Source organism: Bufo gargarizans, chromosome 6 (genome assembly GCF_014858855.1).
Source record: "Bufo gargarizans isolate SCDJY-AF-19 chromosome 6, ASM1485885v1, whole genome shotgun sequence".
Taxonomy (NCBI): domain Eukaryota; kingdom Metazoa; phylum Chordata; class Amphibia; order Anura; family Bufonidae; genus Bufo; species Bufo gargarizans.
In genome coordinates this window covers 16157887-16176097 of record NC_058085.1, presented here as the reverse complement: position 1 = coordinate 16176097, position 18211 = coordinate 16157887, and the positions used below count along the sequence as shown (strand labels likewise).

Sequence of the window (18211 nt, the reverse complement as noted above, 5' to 3'; positions counted from 1 at the left end):
CAAGGAGAGGCGACAAAACAAGAACAAGCGGAACATTTAACTTCTGTAGTTGATGGATGAACAGGAATTTAAAGAGGACCACACACCAGCTCTTCCAACAACCAAATTAAGTTATCCAGCGCACGGTTAGGAGGGTGCGGTCAGACTAAATAGGAGAGGTGTAAGATCATTATGCTGCACCTGAAACAAGGTTAGTGGTCAAGACCAGCAAAACTGATTAAGGGGTAATCAAAGCGGCAGTTAGATTCCTCCCTGCTCAGCCAGTCTCTCTGATCTCCAGACACTGTCACATGCGGGACCGTGACAGTACCCCGCCCCCCCTTTTACGGGTGACCTCTGGGCCCCGAGGACCGACCTTATCAGGATGAGTTTTGTGAAATGCTCTCACCAGGCGACTAGCATTAACATCGGCCGCTGGAACCCACATCCTCTTCTCTGGTGCATACCCGTTTCAGTGGCCGAGATACTGTAGGGATCTATGGATAACCCGGGAGTCCACAATCCTGCTGATTTGAAATTTTAAATTACCATCCACCATGACAGGAGCGGGAGGCAAGAAGGATGGCTCAACAGGTTCGACAGATTTCTTCAACAATGATTTATAAAATACGTTTTGGATTTTCAAAGCCTGAGGAAGTTCAAGACGGAAGGCTACAGGGTTAACAATGGCAGTGATCTTATATGGACCAATAAATCTTGGGCCCAACTTCCAAGAAGGTACCTTTTTAAGCTTAATGTTTCTTGTGGACAGCCACACAGAATCACCCACTCTAAGGTCCGGAACACTCAAACGTCTCCTGACAGCCATACGCTTATACCTGTTTCCCATCTTTTTCAGGTTATTTAGAATTTTATGGCAAATAGAAGACAAGAAAGAGGAAAATCCTTCCTCCTCAGGAATGCCGGAAGTTTGAGCACCAGAAAATATGCCAAACTGTGGATGGAATCCATATGCCCCAAGAAACGTCAACTTATCAGTGGATTTCTGTCTACGGTTATTTATGGCAAACTCAGATAACGACCAAAAATCACTCCTCCTGGTTCTCCGAAACAAAACATCTCAAGTAAGTCCCCAGATTCTGATTAGTGCGCTCAGTCTGTCCGTTCGACTGAGGATGAAAAGCCGAAGAGAAGGACAGTTGTACCCCCAGACGAGTAAAGAACGCTTTCCAGAATCTGGAAGCAAACTGAGTCCCTCTATCAGACACCACATCTGAGGGAATGTCATGTAGTTTCACAATGTTGTCGACAAACACCTGTGCAAGAGTTTTAGCATTGGGTAGACTTGGTAATGCTATAAAATGTGTCATTTTATAAAACGATCAACAACCGTCAGAATCACGGTCTTTCCTGAATAATTCAGTAAATCCGTGATAAAATCCATAGATAAATGAGTCAAAGGTCTGAACAGGATGGGCGACGGAAGCAGATATCTGATAAGGCCGAGTATGTGTCACCTTAGCTCATGCACAGGTACAACAGGCTGACACATAGTCCTCAACACACCTACGCAACCCCGGCCACCAAAATCTATGAGAGATTAAGTCAACAGTGGATCTACTCCCAGGGTGCTCAGCAAGTACGGTACAGTGATGTTCCTCGAATATCTTGTGACGTCATTTGGAAGGAACAAACAATACCTTTGCCTCAAGGTCAGGATATAGGGCGGATATAACTAATTCAGGAAAACTGTGTGACAGAACATCTGCCCTGACGTTCTTAACCCCAGGGTGGTAGGTGACCATAAAGTTAAACCTGGTGAAAAACAGCGACCATCTGGCCTTTCATGGGTTCAGACGTTTAGCTGACTTCAGGTAAGCCAGATTTTTGTGATCAGTAATTACAGTAATGGGATGAATCGCTCCTTCCAATCAATAATGCCATTCCTTAAAAGCCAATTTAACGGCCAGCAACTCTCTATTACCTACATCATAATTTATTTCAGCAGAAGAGAAAAAAGCACAAGGGGACCATTTGCTAGGAGAAGGACCCTGCGACAAGACTGCTGCAACCCCTACCTCTGATGCATCAACTTCGACAATAAATAGTTGTGACATATCAGGTTGCCCCAGAATAGGAGCAGAAGCAAAACATTCCTTAATCGCTGAAAAACCATTTTAATGCATCTTCAGACCAGACTGAGAAATCTGTGCCTTTCTTAGTCATATCAGTTAAAGGTTTAACAACAGTTGAGTAATTCATGATAAATTTACGGTAGTAGTTGATAAACCCCAAAAATCGCATGAGTGCCTTCAGATCTTCAGGTTGATCCCAGTCCAACACAGCACAAACTTTTTCTGGATCCATAGGAAAACCTGAAGATGAGAGTAGGTACCCCAGGAATTGCACTTCAGGGACCGCAAATACACACTTCTCCATTTTAGCATACAATTTATTCTCTCTTAGGATCTGTAAGACCTGTCTCATGTTATCCTTATGCATCTCCATATCAGGGGAAAATTTTTTAATATTATCCAGATAAACCACCACAAACCTGACCACCAGATGATGAAAGATGTCATTGATGAAGTGTTGAAAAACAGCAGGGGCATTGGTCAAACCAAAAGGCATGACCAGATTCTCAAAATGACCCTAAGGAGTATTAAAGGCCATTTTCCATTTGTCCCCTTCCTTGACTCTTATGACTTCCTTGACTCTGATTATATGCCCTCCTCAAATCCAACTTAGAGAAAACCTTGGTGCCGACAATCTGATTAAATAAATCTGGGATCAATGGAAGGGGATAGGGATCACGGATAGTGATGCGATTAAGCTCACGGAAGTCCAAACATGGCCTAAGAGTTCCATCCTTTATATTAACAAAGAATTAGCCTGCAGCCCCTGGTGACTTGGATGGTCTTATACGACCTTTAGCCAAACTCTTGGTTATATACTCTCTCATGGCTACTCGGGTTCAGAAAGATTATACAACCGAGACTTTGGCAATCTAGCTCCGAGAATAAATTGAGCTTCTGAAAAAAAAATTCACTTTATTCCAACGTTAAAATCTCCACATACAGGGAAAAAAAATACAGGTTCTACGCGAAACGCGTAGAACCTGTATGTTTTTTCCCTGTATGTGGAGATTTTAACGTTGGAATAAAGTGAATTTTTTTTCTGTATGTGGAGTTTTTTTCTGTATGTGGAGATTTTAACGGAATAAAGTGACACATTTTTTCAGAAGCTAAATTTCTTCAGTTTTTTTACTACAATTCATGTCAGCCGGGTCCGGGCTGTGTCCGTGCTTCTGAGTGGCCGAACGCAGCTTCAGGAATAAGGTTGACGGGGCAATCATACTTCCGATGAGGAGGCAACTCCTGGTCTCCCCCCTCAGAGAAAACAGAATAATCCGAAAGGAAAAAAGGTAACATTTTAGTAGTTACAACAGAAAGTGACGTGCTGAGACAGTTGTCAATGCATTAATCACTCCAATCAAGAATCTGTCTCGCTTGGCAATCGATGGTAGGGTTATGTTTGGTTAACCATGGTAAACCTAGCACCAGAGGAGCAGGCAGACCCTCCAGTTCTAAACATGAAATGTATTCAATATGATAATTTCCCACCTTTAGGTGAAAGTCCTGCACCATTTGAGACAGACACTTTTGAGAGAGAGGGGCGGAATCAATCGCAAACACAGAAATATTTTTGTCTAATGCACTAGTAGACAAACTGGCCATCCACTAGGTTAACCCCTTCCCCACTGTCAATAAATACTTCCATTTCCACAGTTTTGGAGTCTAGCACCACCTTGGCAGGCAGGAGAAATCGGGTACTACTGGTAAATGACAAAAGTAGGAGAAGAAAAAGAAGAGGACTAAACACATTAGTTAATTTTTTTTCTTTTCACCTTGATGTTTAACATAAGAACATACATTAACAAAATGTCCTCCTTTACCACAGAAAAAGCAAAGTAAGTCTTTTCTTAACCCTAAAGTTTTTATCACCTGGTCTAGGTGTGACCTGCCCCAATTGCATTGGCTCATCACCAGACATGAGCTTGAGTGTCTCTTTACCCAGTGTCAGAAGAGGCCGCTTACCAATATGATAGTATGTCCTGGGTGAGAGGAACTTTAGATCTCTCCCTAAGGTGTCTATAAATACGTACAGCCAAAGACATGGCCGCTTCCAAAGATTCAGGATTTTCGTGAAATGCCAAGGCGTTCTTCAGGTTCTCAGACAGTCATTGACAGAATTGACTATGGAGAGCTGGGTCATTCCACTCCGTATCAGTTGCCCACCTTCTAAATTCACCGCAATAGGACTCAGCAGAACGCTCTCCCTGCCGCAAACCATGCAACTTAGATTTGGCCAGGGAAACCTGATCTGGCTCATCGTAGATAAGTCCCAGAGTTCTGAAAAATTCATCTACTGACCGGAGGGATTGTGATCCGGTCGGCAAGGAGAAATCCCAAGACTGAGCGTCACCTTTAAGTAATGAAATAATAATCCCCACTCTTTGACTCTCATCCACAGAAGAGTTAGGACGTAGTCTAAAATATAATTTGCACGACTCCCTGAACCGAACAAAGTTGTCACTTTCCCTGGAAAACCTATCCGGGAGAGCGACCTTAGGTTCATGGCAGGCTTGATTCCCGCTGCCGGAACCCACGGCCTGTGGTCTCTGAAATTGTGCAACGGCCGTACGGAGGTCAGCTACCTCCAAGGACAACCCCTGCATGCGATCGACCAGTGCAGAAACAGTATACATAGCTGCACTGAAAAACACAAAGGATAACGTTCTTTTTGGCGGTTGATAATGTCACGGGTAATTCGGAAGGGGAAAACATCCGATACACAAAAAGAAATAGACAACAGTCTAGGCATCAAAAGCTAAGGAATAGGGATGGTGACCTTCTAGGCCTTTCCCTAACCCCTGCTAGTATGTGCAGATCCTGATGGTGGAAATCCTCATACGCCGGATACCTAAAGCCCTGCTAAAACTGCCAAGCCCTAGGATAGGTAGCAGGAGTGGAGACAGCTGGTTCCTTCCCAGATGAAGAAACCCGTGTCTCCCTGAGGCCTGGAACCAAAACATACCAGAGAACTACAAACAGAAAAGGCAACTAGTACTTAGCTTAGAGATGTATGGAGAAGCAGGAGATCCAAGACAAACAAGCTCTAGCAACTCCAAGGAGAAAATATCAACCGCATGGTCAGCAGTGTGAGGCAGACCTAAATAGAGCCTCATCACAGATAACAAGCAGAACCCGTGGAGAGGTGAGATCCTAAACGTCAAAATACAAAGAGTAAAACAGAGAGAACTGTCAGATAGACTGACGTGCAGCAAGTCTATCTGATCTTCTCACCTCTGTCACAGGAGGGGCCGTGACAGGCAGAGGCAGCGTCTCGCTGAGGCCTAGTAACTACAAATCAACAGGAGACGACAAAACACAAACAAGCGGAACACTTAACTTCTGTAGTTGATGGATGAACAGGAACCCAAAGAGAACCACACACCAGCTCTTCCAAAAACCAAATGAAGCTATCCAGCGCATAGTTAGGAGGGTGCGGTCAGACTAAGGGCCCTTTCACACCTGCGTTATAGTCTTCCGGCATAGAGTTCCGTCGTCGGGGCTCTATGCCGGAAGAATACTGATCAGGATTATCCTAATGCATTCTGAATGGACAGTCCGTCCTTCAGGATGCATCAGGATGTCTTCCGTTCCGGAACGGAACGTTTTTTGGCCGCAGCAAATAGCGCAGCATGCTGCGCTTTTTGCTCCGGCCAAAAATCCGGAACACTTGCCGCAAGGCCGGATCCGGAATGAATGCCCATTGAAAGGCATTGATCCGGATCCGGCCTTAAGCTAAACGTCGTTTCGGCGCATTGCCGGATGCGACGTTTAGCTTTTTCTCAATGGTTACCATGGCTGCCGGGACGCTAAAGTCCCGGCAGCCATGGTAAAGTGTAGTGGGGAGCGGGGAGCAGCATACTTACCATCCGTGCGGCTCCCGGGGCGCTCCAGAGTGACGTCAGGGCGCCCCAGGCGCATGGATGACGTGATCGCATGGATCACATGATCCATGCGCATGGGGCGCTCTGACGTCATTCTGGAGCGCCCCGGGAGCCGCACGGACTGTAAGTATACCGCTCCCCCGCTCCCCACTACTACTATGGCAACCAGGACTTTAATAGCGTCCTGGGTGCCATAGTAACACTGAAAGCATTTTGAAGACGGATCCGTCTTCAAATGCTTTCAGTACACTTGCGTTTTTCCGGATCCGGCGTGTAATTCCGGCAAGTGGAGTACACGCCGGATCCGGACAACGCAAGTGTGAAAGAGGCCTAAATAGGAGAGGTGTAAGATCATTAACCTGAAACAGGGGGAGTGGTCAAGATCAGCAACACTGAATCGGGAGTAATCAAAGAAGCAGCTAGTTTCCCTGATCTCCTAACATCTGTCACAATGTATGGAGGAAGGTGCTCTGGTCTGATGAGACTAAAACTGAACTTTTCGGCCATCAAAGAAAACGCTATGTCTGGCGCAAAACCAACACATCACATCACCCAAAGAACACCATCCCCACAGTGAGACCTGGTGGTGGCAGCATCATGCTGGGGGACTGGGAAACTGGTCAGAGTTGAGGAAGAAATGGATGGTGCTAAATACAGGGATATTTTTGAGCAGAACCTGTACCGCTCTGTGCGTGATATACATATATTGAAATGAGACATAGGTTGAGGTGGCACTGCGGCTTAAAATTTTCGCTTCACCACTTTAATCGCATAAAGGAGGCATTGGGTACAATGACTTGCAATCTGGTGGTGCACAGCTTGTAAGACACAAAATGATTCCAAATGAAATGAATAAGCGGCACTCACTATTCGATACAAAATTTATTTTACTGGGTGCAGAGAGGGAGATGACAAGCAAACAGTGCAATCACAGAAACATGGCGACGGCTGTTTCGCGTATCACCGCTTCATCTGGCGAATACTGTCAACCCTTTGACGCAAAAGACGTCATCTTTTTGCGTTAAGCACGCAAACTAAGGCGAATGATGTAGGCGTAGACTATCGCATAGTATTGCGAATATAGGCTGCGTCAACAACAGGGATTAGACATAACTGTTACAAAGTAAGACATATGTGAAATATTAAAAACAACATATATGAAATATTAAGATTTTACAAAAAGACACTCATGTCAAGTTTTGAATTTAATCCCAGCGGACCCATGGCATTAGAGCGCAAAATCCATCTACTTTCTTTTCTCAGTAATTCCCGTCCTCTATCGCCCCCTCTCGGTAAATTCTGAACAATCTCTAATCCTGCAAATCTGAGGACTGAACTATCTCCATTATGTGACGAGGGACACCCCTACCAGTAGAGATGGACAATGGCCCCAAACACACTGCTAAAGCAACACTCGAGTGGTTTAAGGGGAAACATGTAAATATGTTGGAATGGCCTAGTCAAAGTCCAGATCTCAATCCAATAGAAAATCTGTGGTCAGACTTAAAGATTGCTGTTCACAAGCGCAAACATCCAACGTGAAGGAGATGGAGAAGTTTTGCAAGGAGGAATGGGCAAAAATCCCAGTGGTCAGATGTGGCAAGCTCATAGAGACTTATCCAAAGCGACTTGGATCTGTGATTGCCGCCAAAGGTGGCTCTACAAAGTACTGGCTTTAGGGGGGTGAATAGTTATGCACATTGACTTTTTCAGTTATTTTGTCCAATTTGTTGTTTGCTTCACAATAAAAAGATCTTAAAGTTGTGGGCATGTTCTGTAAATTAAATGATGCAAATTTGCCAGGTGTCCCCGCCTTCCCGATTTTGATATTGATGAACTCACCTCCGCTCACCTATGATCTCTATGCGCTGCTGGATCCTATAGTTCTCTCATGTGCCGGTACACTTACTTGCACGTGTGTAGTAGGGATATGATATTTCAGAGACCCTTTGGACCCGGGATATTCAAATAATAATATATTTCAAATAGCCTAGTTTCCTAGACTAATAGACTAGGACAATTTAAAACGTAACATTTATTTTATTTATTAGGAATAATAAAGAAAGCGGGAGAACAAGGAAAATGTTTAAAATTCCAAGGTGTGGCAGGACTCTAGTGGCAGAGATAAGGGTTACTTCACCCATATATTCTGCCTCCTAACATTCGTCCATCCTTCCTTTTACTTATCATTTAGCGGTATACATTGTTCACCTAGATGGATCCGTGCTAGAGGATCACCTATTCTGTCGCATTAGATCACATGCTTCCTATAACTCTATTTCTTTGGCGCGACTCTCTGCACCTTATGGTCAGGGCGCAGATGAGTCTGCAGTCACTCTTTGCCATGACACTTGGTCCTGCCTGAACCTGATCTAAAAACTAAGACGAGAGCTCCCCCAACATGTTTCACCACTGAATGTGACTTCTTCAGGGGAATGGAGCTACTATTAACAAGAATGCTTTCTAACTGTTGGTGGGTCATTAGATGTTTGCAGCCAATCGCCGCTAAGCATTTTGTATGACGATCCAGCAAACCAATCCACATTAAAATCGTGCATTTTCGTCATATCATCGCGTCTTGCGTTCACAGATACATATTGCGCATGCGTGGGGACTTTAAGTTTTTAATCGCGAATATATACTAGTACCGCGCATGCGCTTAGACATAGATTTTCTCATGTCATCGCGTTCATTTGCAAATAGGTCTATGCGCATGCTTAAAGACTTAGAGGTTTTTATTCAAGAATATAGCGATGCTATGCTTACGCTTGTACTTAGAGTTTATTTCGTCACCGTATTTCCGTCTTATTATCACGTCTTACACTCGTGAACAAATATTGCGCATGCGAGGGGACTTTGAAATCCTAGACAAAGGTGTAGCAATACTGCATGCGCCTGGACTTGGATTTTTCTCATGTAGTCATCTCGTTCATTTGCTGTTAACTTTATGCGCATGTGTAAGTACTTTAAGGTTTTTATTCTAAGTGTGACGGTACGGCGCTTGCATTTGTACTTTATTTTTATAGGTCATCGCCTTGTTCATGTTAGGTAGATCGATACGCTTAGACTTTGCCATTCCTGTCCATAGGTCTGGCCGTACGATGCTTGCGCCTATATTTAGTTTTCATTTCATGAGTCCCTCAGTACAGCGCTTACGCTTATACTTGGAATTTTTCCATAGGTCCATCGGTACATACTCGAGGACCCATTGTCATCTCACAAGTCAATTCACATATGATAATTTGTGTTTGTTATATATATGACGATTCCCTGTTATTCTCTTTTTTATTTCTTATATTTTTATATTTTTTCCTTTATATTTTTAGTCAGTTTTTGTGAGGTTAGATGGATTGAGGTTTACTGTCCTTCTTCTTCCAGGTAAGTTATATTTTTCTTTTTTCTCTTTTCTCATTATGGTAATACTGATTTATATCTTGGGGGGTATCGCCCAGTTATTAAATAAACGCTGTGAAGGAAAAGCCTTCATTCAGGCCCTGTGGACTTGTGGACTCATTGTGTCCAGTCTATGAATCCAGCGAGCCTCACTCTGTAACAATTTTTTGTCCAGATTACCCCCTCTTGGTCCTAGGGATATTTTCTCTATGCCCCAGAAACGTAAAACGGAGCTCTTGTTATTGTGGAAACGTGTCTTTTCCTGTGTCTTTTCCTGTTTCTATTGTACTAATATGCCCTGAGATGCGGCGTCTTAATTCCTGCACAGTTTTACCACATATAGTTTAGGGCATGGGCAAGATCCCAGGTACACCACTCCCTGCGTTTTACATGTGATAAGTTGTTTTATTTCGTACTCCTTTTTATCCGTAGGATTTATGTGCTTTTTTTATACGGGGGACATACCTGCAAAAGGAGCACTCTCCACATGGCGATGATCCTCGGTATCTTTCAACCGTTTTCCCGGGATTTGCCCCCTTCTCCATTAGATGGCTATGCACCAGCTGATCTTTGAGGTTGGTGCCCCTTCTATATGTTGCTGATGGATTCGGGGTAAGTACCATATTTAAATCTCTGTCTGATTTTATTATATGCCAGTGTTTCCTTAGTATTCCATATATTTCCCTGTTGTACCCATCATAGGTACCTATACATCTGATGATATCACTTTTTTGGGGGGGAGTTTCTTTAAGAAGATCTTCTCTCTTAACTCTATTGGCTCTATTATACGCTTTTTTCAGAGGATTTTTAAGCGGTGGTGGGAGATAGCGAGTCTGGTGACATACATACAACAAGGTTTGGTTTACAGAGGATTACGTATTCACCTGAGACCAAATACACACCTAGAAGATACCCAGTTCACTAAGGGCTGGGAAGATCTCTTAACAGAGTGTTCCCTGAGATTAATAAAATATCTAGCAGAGTACGAAATGGAGCTCTTTATTAAGGTGGACCAACAACTAGAGAGGGAAATAAGAGAAATACAGGAATTTGGCCAACATCCAGAGTTTCCTGATCTTGAACAAAAATAAAGAAAAATATTGATACATTACAAAACGAAATCAAGGAAAGGAAACACGCCAAATACCTGGTTTGCTGGATCGTCATACAAAATGCTTAGCGGCGATTGGCTGCAAACATCTAATGACCCACCCATAGTGATTAAAAGAGCTCAGTTAGAAAGCATTCTTGTTGATAGTAGCTCCATTCCCCTGAAGAAGCCACATTCAGTGGTGAAACATGTTGGGGGAGCTCTCGTCTTAGTTTTTAGATCAGGTGCAGGCAGGACCAAGTGTCAAGGCAAAGAGTGACTGCAGACTCATCTGCACCCTGACCATAAGTGGCAGAGAGTCGCGCCAAAGAAATAGAGTTATAGGAAGCATGTGATCTAATGCGACAGAATAGGTGATCCTCTAGCACGGATCCATCTAGGTGAACATTGTATACCGCTAAATGATAAGTAAAAGGAAGGATGGACGAATGTTAGGAGGCAGAATATATGGGTGAAGTAACCCTTATCTCTGCCACTAGAGTCCTGCCGCACCTTGGAATTTTAAACATTTTCCTTGTTCTCCCGTTTTCTTTATTATTCCTAATAAATAAAATAAATGTTACGTTTTAAATTGACCTGAAACGGGAGTCTATTAGTCTAGGAAACTAGGCTATTTGAAATATATTAGTAGGGATATGGGAATGCCATTTTCTGCTGTTTTTGTCTGGAATGGTATGAAGGATAAGTTTATTCCTCTCAATGGGTTGGTGCCGCAATTGCACTCAATGGATTAATACCACAGTTACAAAAGACTCATTTCGAAACCATACATTATGTTCCTCAGTGGTTGCGATAGTATAAAAATGAGGGACCAATCACTCCTTATCTGGAGCTGCACTGATATCAGAACCTGGGCCGGACCGTGTCAGGCTGTTTTTGTAGTATTCTAGTCATTCACAATGCACACCCTGCGTTTTTTACAGTTGTTCTATATACCAACAAATTAAACATACAAATGATCTAGATTATAAAATCCAATATATAGAAAATACAAAACATCAGAGTTATTCAACAAGTCATAAAACTAGGGCTAATGTGGTCTTCATTCCAGGGTGTTAGTTCGCTCTGCAGGTCTATCTTAATTTTATTCTATATTTTTTTTTTATTCTCAGTTTTATGACTTGTTGATCAACTTATGTTTTGTATTTTCTATATATTGTATTTTATGACATATCATGAAACTGCCTTGACCTCACACATGTTTCGATCACTATAAAAAGAGAGAACACAACATCTACACTTTATTATCTCCTCCCATGTCTCCTCTTATCTCCAGTTATTGTATTTTATATGAGATTTGGTAGGATTTTACATTGTGTCATTTTCTTTCCATTCAGGTTCCTACAATATAGGATCCGCTCAGTAGATATCTTCTATATAAGAGCCTTGCCCTGATTGACCCGACAAGAATGGACAGGGACAAGATGGCGGAGAGTATAATAAATATCACCCTAGAGATCCTCTTCCGTCTTATTGGAGAGGTGAGAGATTCTGATGATGTCACATTACATCATCTTTAGTGATGATCGAGCACCAAAGTATTCGGGTGTTCAGGCCAAACACATAGCTATGTTCGTGTGCTCGAGCGAGCACCCGAGTATAATGGATGACAATGGGAGACAACCAGGCACCCCCTGCTCTGAAGAGGGTAGGGTGCCTGGTCCATTGGAAAAGGTCAGAAAGTGACAGAAACGCCACCATAATGGATCGGGGACACTATGGGGACGATGTCTGGATGCATCTTGGACTCCCAGGTTGCTGCTGGGAACCATGTTGTCCGAGTTGTACGCCACTTTTACAGACTGACAAAATTACGCACAAACCCCCCCCAAAAAAATAAAAATAAATGAAGAAATTTATTTCACAGGAAAAGTTGTTAGGAAACATTATTTCCTGTATATCCAATTGTATATAAAGTGCAAGTTCTGCAAAAAATTATAAGCAAGAGGCACTCCGAAACAGCCTGTAAATCACATAATGGAGGGGCAAATTCACATTGTGGTACAATTGTTCATGTAGTGGGACTCCTACACTCATAAAGCCTATGCAGTGAAAGGGCTGCCAAAAATTACAGGGAACCAGCACTCAAAAACAACCTTTGTTAAACATAAAGGTGGACATCATATACACCCTTGGAAAATTATGATTGGTGGCCTGCTGGTGACCCTCCAAAACATATGGAGCAAGGGCTTGCTGATCTGACCATCCAAAACATGAGGGGCGAGAGCCTGCTGCTGAGCTGACCCTCTAAAACATTATATGCGAGTGTATGCTGTTCAGCTGACACTCTAAAACATTATATGCATGTTCCTTCAGGTGAGCTAAAGCTCTAAAACATTATATGCGAGTGCATTCTGTTCAGCTCTCAAACATTATATGCGAGTGCCTGCCGGTGAGCTGACGCTCTAGAGCATTATATGTGAGTGCCCGCCGGTGAGCTGATGCTCTAAAACATTATATGCAAGTGCATGCTGTTCAGCTGACGCTCTAAAACATTATATGCGAGTGCATGCTGTTCAGCTGACGCTCTAAAACATTATATGCAAGTGCATGCTGTACAGCTGACGCTCTAAAAAAATTTGAGTTGAGGGCCTGCAGTTGAGCTGACCCTCTAAAAAAATTTGAGTGGAGGGAATATATACAATCTGGAAGAGGAGAAGGAGAAAACAAGATTCAACCATATACACTTTTTTTTGTGGTGGAAAAGGTGCATGGGAATACACTACAGTACATTGAGTACATTATAAACGATACATTGAAATTGCATTTATGTTCATCATTAGTGATGAGCGGCAGGGGCAATATTCGACTTCGCGATATTTCGCAAATATTTGGGCAAATATTCATCATATATTTGCAAATTCGAGAATTCGTGATCTCCAGTCATTATTTTCTTGATTGCGAAAATCGCCAATCGGAAAATTCACAATAAAAATTTGTGATACGAAAATTTGCAATCAACACTACTCCTAAAGTCAAAGATATTGCAGCCTTCTCATTGGTCACAAGCAAGAATCAGTGAGGGATCATGGGTACTGATGAAAATAAATCTAGAATATTCGCAATTACGAAGATATAGCACTATATTCTAGATATTCGAAAATTCTCGAAGTGCCAATATTCGCGATAAAAATTTGCGATTAGAATGTTCGCGATCAACACTATTCATCATCAACTCAGCTCTCCTCTGGTGTAGTTGAGAAGTCAGGGGCAATCCAGGCCTTGTTCATTTTTATCTGAGTCAACCTGTCAGCATTGCCAGTGGACAAGCAGATACGCTTATCTGGTATAATGCCACCAGCAGCACTAAATACACGCTCAGACAAAATGCTGGCGGCAGGGCAGGCCAGCACCTCCAAGGCATAGAGCGCAAGTTCATTCCACGTGTCCAGCTTGGACACCCAGTAGTTGTAAGGCACTGAGGGATCATTTAGGACGCTGACACGGTCTGCTATGTATTCCTTCACTATCTTCCAAAACTTTTCCCTCCTTGTACCACTAGGCCGCGCTTTAGGGTGAGGTTGCTGGCGGGGTGTCATGAAAGTGTCCCATGCTTTGGAGAGTGTTGCGCTGCCTTTGTTGGAACTGCTGTGTGTTCCCCTTGTCTCCCTTCCTCGGTTGCCTATGGAAGTACGGACTCTGCCGGCAGCGTTGTCAGATGGAAAATTTTGGAGCAATCTCTCAACAAGTACCTTCTGGCATTGCACTGTTTTACTCATTCTCTTCACCACAGGAATGAGAGATGAGAAGTTCTCTTTGTAGCGGGGGTCGAGAAGGGTGAACACCCAGTAATCCGTATTATCTAAAATGCGTATAACGCGAGGTTCGCGGGAAAGGCAGCCTAACATGAAGTCAGCCATGTGTGCCGGAGTACCAACAGGCAAGACGTCGATGTCGACATCAGGATGACTCTCCATCTCCTCATCCTCCTCTTCATGGTCCAATTTCCCCTCAGAAGACGAACTGTGGGTAGTCTGGCTATCACCCTGTGTAATGTTCTCCCCCATTTCCTTGTCTGCCACATTCAGAGCGTCGTCCTTAATTGTGAGCAGCAATTGTTTGAGTAGACACAGCAATGGGATGGTTACATTGATAATGGCGTTATCGCCACTAATCATCTGTGTGGATTCATCAAAGTCTTTTAAAACCTCACAGAGGTCTGACATCAATGCCCACTCCTCGCTTGTGAATAGTGGCAGTTGACTCGAAAGGCGACGACAATGTTGCAGCTGGTATTCCCCAACTGCCCTCTGCTGCTCGCAAAGCCTGGCCAACATGTAGAACGTAGAGTTCCAGCTCGTGCTCATGTCGCACAACAGTCAGTGAGCTGAAAGCGCTGCTGCAGCATTGACAGACCAACTGAAGCTGTGGACAACTTGCGGAAATAGGCACACATGCCTTCACTAGTAGCTCTGGCAAATTAGGGTAGGTTTTGATAAACTGCTGAACCACTAAGTTTAAGACGTGGGCTAGGCATGGGATGTGTGTCAGGTTGCCAAGCTCCAAAGCCGCCACCAAGTTATGGCCATTGTCAGACACAACAATGCCTGGTTGTAGGTTGAGTGGCAGTAGCCACAGCTCAGTCTGGTCCCTTATACCCTGCCACAGTCCTGAGGTGGTGTGCTGTTTGTCCCCTAAGCAGATCAGATTCAGCACAGCCTGTTGAAACTTCCCCACAGCAGTGCTACACTGCTTCCAGCTACCGACTGATGGCTGACTGGTACTGGAGGTGGAAGTGGAGGAGGAGGTGTAGGAAGAGGAGTAGAAGTGGGGATTGGAGCCAGTAACATAGCTGCTGGCATAGACCCTGATGGACGTACGGCCCGCAATCCTGGGCGTGGGTAGTACCTGTACCATTTCAGTTTACGACTCACTCCCAGCCTCCACAACATTCACTCAGTGTGCGGTCAGAGAATTGTAGCGTCCCTGGCCACCAGCACTTTTCTATGTGTCCGTGGTAAAGTGGACCTTCCCAGTAAGTGTGTTGGTCGGGGCACGGGTGATGTTCTGGGACACATGCTTGTGTAAGGCAGGCACGGCAGACTGTGAAAAATAGTGGCGGCTGAGGACTGCATACCGGGGGGCGGCCGCCGACCTCAGGCTGTGCAAGACCTCCGTGTCCACAAGCCTAAATGGCAACATTTCAAAGGCCAGTAATTTTGAAAGTTGTGCATTCAGTGCTATGGCCTGTGGGTGGGTATTTGCGCTTGCGTTCAATTGCCTGTGTTATGGTTTGAACGCTGTGCTGGGACAGGGAAGTGGATGTTATTGCTGATGGTTCATGCAAAGGTCCAGGTGCAGGGCGAGGGGCATCCAGGCCTGTGCCTTTGACAGGAGAATGGCCAGCAGTGCATAACACAGGGGAAGAGGAGGCAAAGGTGTGACCCGCAGACCCAGATTGTGGACCCAGGTGTTTGGCTCACTTATTAGGGTGCTTGGATGCCATGTGCCGGATCATGCTAGTGGTGGTGAGGTTGCTAGTGTTCACGCCCCGGCTCATTTTGGTACAGCACAGGTTGTAAACTACCACTCTTTTATCGTCTGCAGTTTCCTCAAAAAAGCGCCATACCGCGGAACCCCTACCCCTTGGCAAGGTAGATTTATGCATGGGGTTGCTCGGTGTACTGGTTGCGGGCCTGTTTGGTGTGGGCCGACTTCTCCCTTTTGCATCCCCACTGCCCCTTCCATCCTGTTGCAGTGCTGCGGATCCCTCCCCCTCTGTACTGCTGTCCTAACTCAGCTTTTCACCTTCCCATGTTGGGTCAGAGACCTCATCGTCCACCACCTCCTCTTTCACCTCCTCACTCTGCTCCTTCTCCTGACTTGACCTAACCACAACCTCAGTGATTGACAACTGTGTCTCGTCATCATCCACCTCGTGAACGAATAATTGCAGTTCACCACCGTCATCTTCTTGAGACTGTGAAGGCTATAAGGTTGGGAATCGGGGCACAATATCTCAGGTCCCTGTTCAAGTGTGCTGGGCGTGAGGGCCAAATGTAATAGGGGCACTGAAAAGAGCTCAAATGAGTGATCCCCCGAATGTGGGATCACTCGTTTGGCAAGCCTCTTCATGGTGGGAGGAAGGATGATCAGAGTGAGGATTTGGTTGACCAGACTCTTGGCTACAGAGACTGGACTTGGTGGAAGAGAGGGTGGTGCTTAACCGACTGGAAGCATTATCTTCAGCAATCCAACCTACCAACTGTTTGCACTGGTGTCCGACTTGGACAGTGTTGTCCTGCGCCACCCAGCTAAGTTGGACATGAAGCTGGGTACGGTGGATGTTGTTTTTTTGTTGTTGTTGTTTCTTTGGTGCACTGGCAGCAGGCACAGTTTCATTGCGCCCAGGGCCATGGCCGCTGCGTGCACCATCAGCATCACGCTCGCCTTCTTCATATTAATGGTTTTGTCACTAGATTGTTTTACTGTCCGCTAAAGACACAGTTTTTGGATGCAGGACAGTATAAGTCACAGAAACCCACAGAGTATGGACACTATATTAGGCCCGGATTATGGGAATTTGCAATACAGACACTGTTTTCTGATGTAGTACAGTATTGGTTACAGAACACTACACAATATGGACACTATATTAGGCTCAGATTAATGTAATTTGCAATACAGACAGTTTTCTGATGAAGTACAGTATTGATTACAGAACACCACAGATTATAGACACTATATTAGGCCCAGATTATTGCAATTTGCAATACAGACACAGTTTTGGGATGCAGGACAGTATATGTCACAGAAGCCCACAGAATATGGACACTATATTAGGCCCAGATTATTGGAATTTGCAATACAGACACTGATTGCAGATGTAGTTCAGTTTTACACAAAGCCTCACACTATGGACCCTAGATGTGGCACAGATTATTAATGACACAGTCTGCGGATCATGTGCAGTATATGTCACTAATAGGTATAAAATAAAAATATCTTGCTGCTGTCAAACACACACACAGTAATCCTTTAAAAGGAATTTGGGGTCTTTGAAACGCTTTTGGTAGTAAAAACAGCAAATTTCTCTCCCTGCACTATCTGTCCCCGAGACTGCAGGTAAATAGATTGCTGCTCTAAAAAAAACACACACACACACACACACACAGTAGTCCTTAAAAGGACTTTTGGGTCTTGGAAAATCTTTCTCAGAATAAAAACTGTGAAATTCGCTCCCTACTCTGTCTTTCCCTTCTTACGCTTTGCTCTCCTTGTCTACGTCTGAGCTGAACATGGCCAGCCAATCACTGTAATGCCAGCAGACAACATGGCTACTGGCATTACAGTGAGGGCAGTAGTTACCTATACCTTTTATTGGCTGCTTAAAACCCACAAAATGTGCAGGGAGGAGACTCGAGCATTGTGCTTGAGCACATGCGGTATTTGGCCGAGTACCACCATGTGCTGAGCATAGCGATGCTCGAGCCAAACAGATATATTCAGCCGAGCATGCTCGCTCATCACTAATCAATTTATCTATGTTACTAACAGATGAACATGACTGGAGAGGTGAGGGACTCTGGAGATGTATGGAGTGATATTTATTACTATGTCTCTCCATAACCAGGACTACACAGTAGTGAAGAAGACCTCTAGTGAGAGCTGTCAGGACCCTGTGTCTGAAGGATGGGGAAGAACCCTGAGCCCAATCATTGGGCCTCCACCTCACCCCCTGATGTATGAGGAAATCAATAGAGAGAAGATCCTAGAACTCACCAACAAGATGATTGAGCTGCTGACTGGAG

The 18211-nt window shown here is 44.3% G+C and overlaps 1 long non-coding RNA gene across 2 annotated transcripts in view; it reads left to right on the top strand.

The window, feature by feature from the left end:
- The window catches only part of LOC122940506, a 37855-nt gene extending 19768 nt beyond the window's left edge, over positions 1–18087 (top strand). The window contains exons 1-4 of one of the 2 annotated variants that reach the window (XR_006390330.1): positions 9281–9334; positions 9782–9961; positions 11798–11941; positions 18034–18087. This is a non-coding gene — a long non-coding RNA (uncharacterized LOC122940506). Of the gene's footprint in view, positions 1–9280; positions 9335–9781; positions 9962–11797; positions 11942–18033 lie in introns of those variants that run through there. The other variant, XR_006390331.1, reaches the window with a different exon arrangement.
- The last annotated feature ends 124 nt before the right edge of the window (positions 18088–18211 follow it).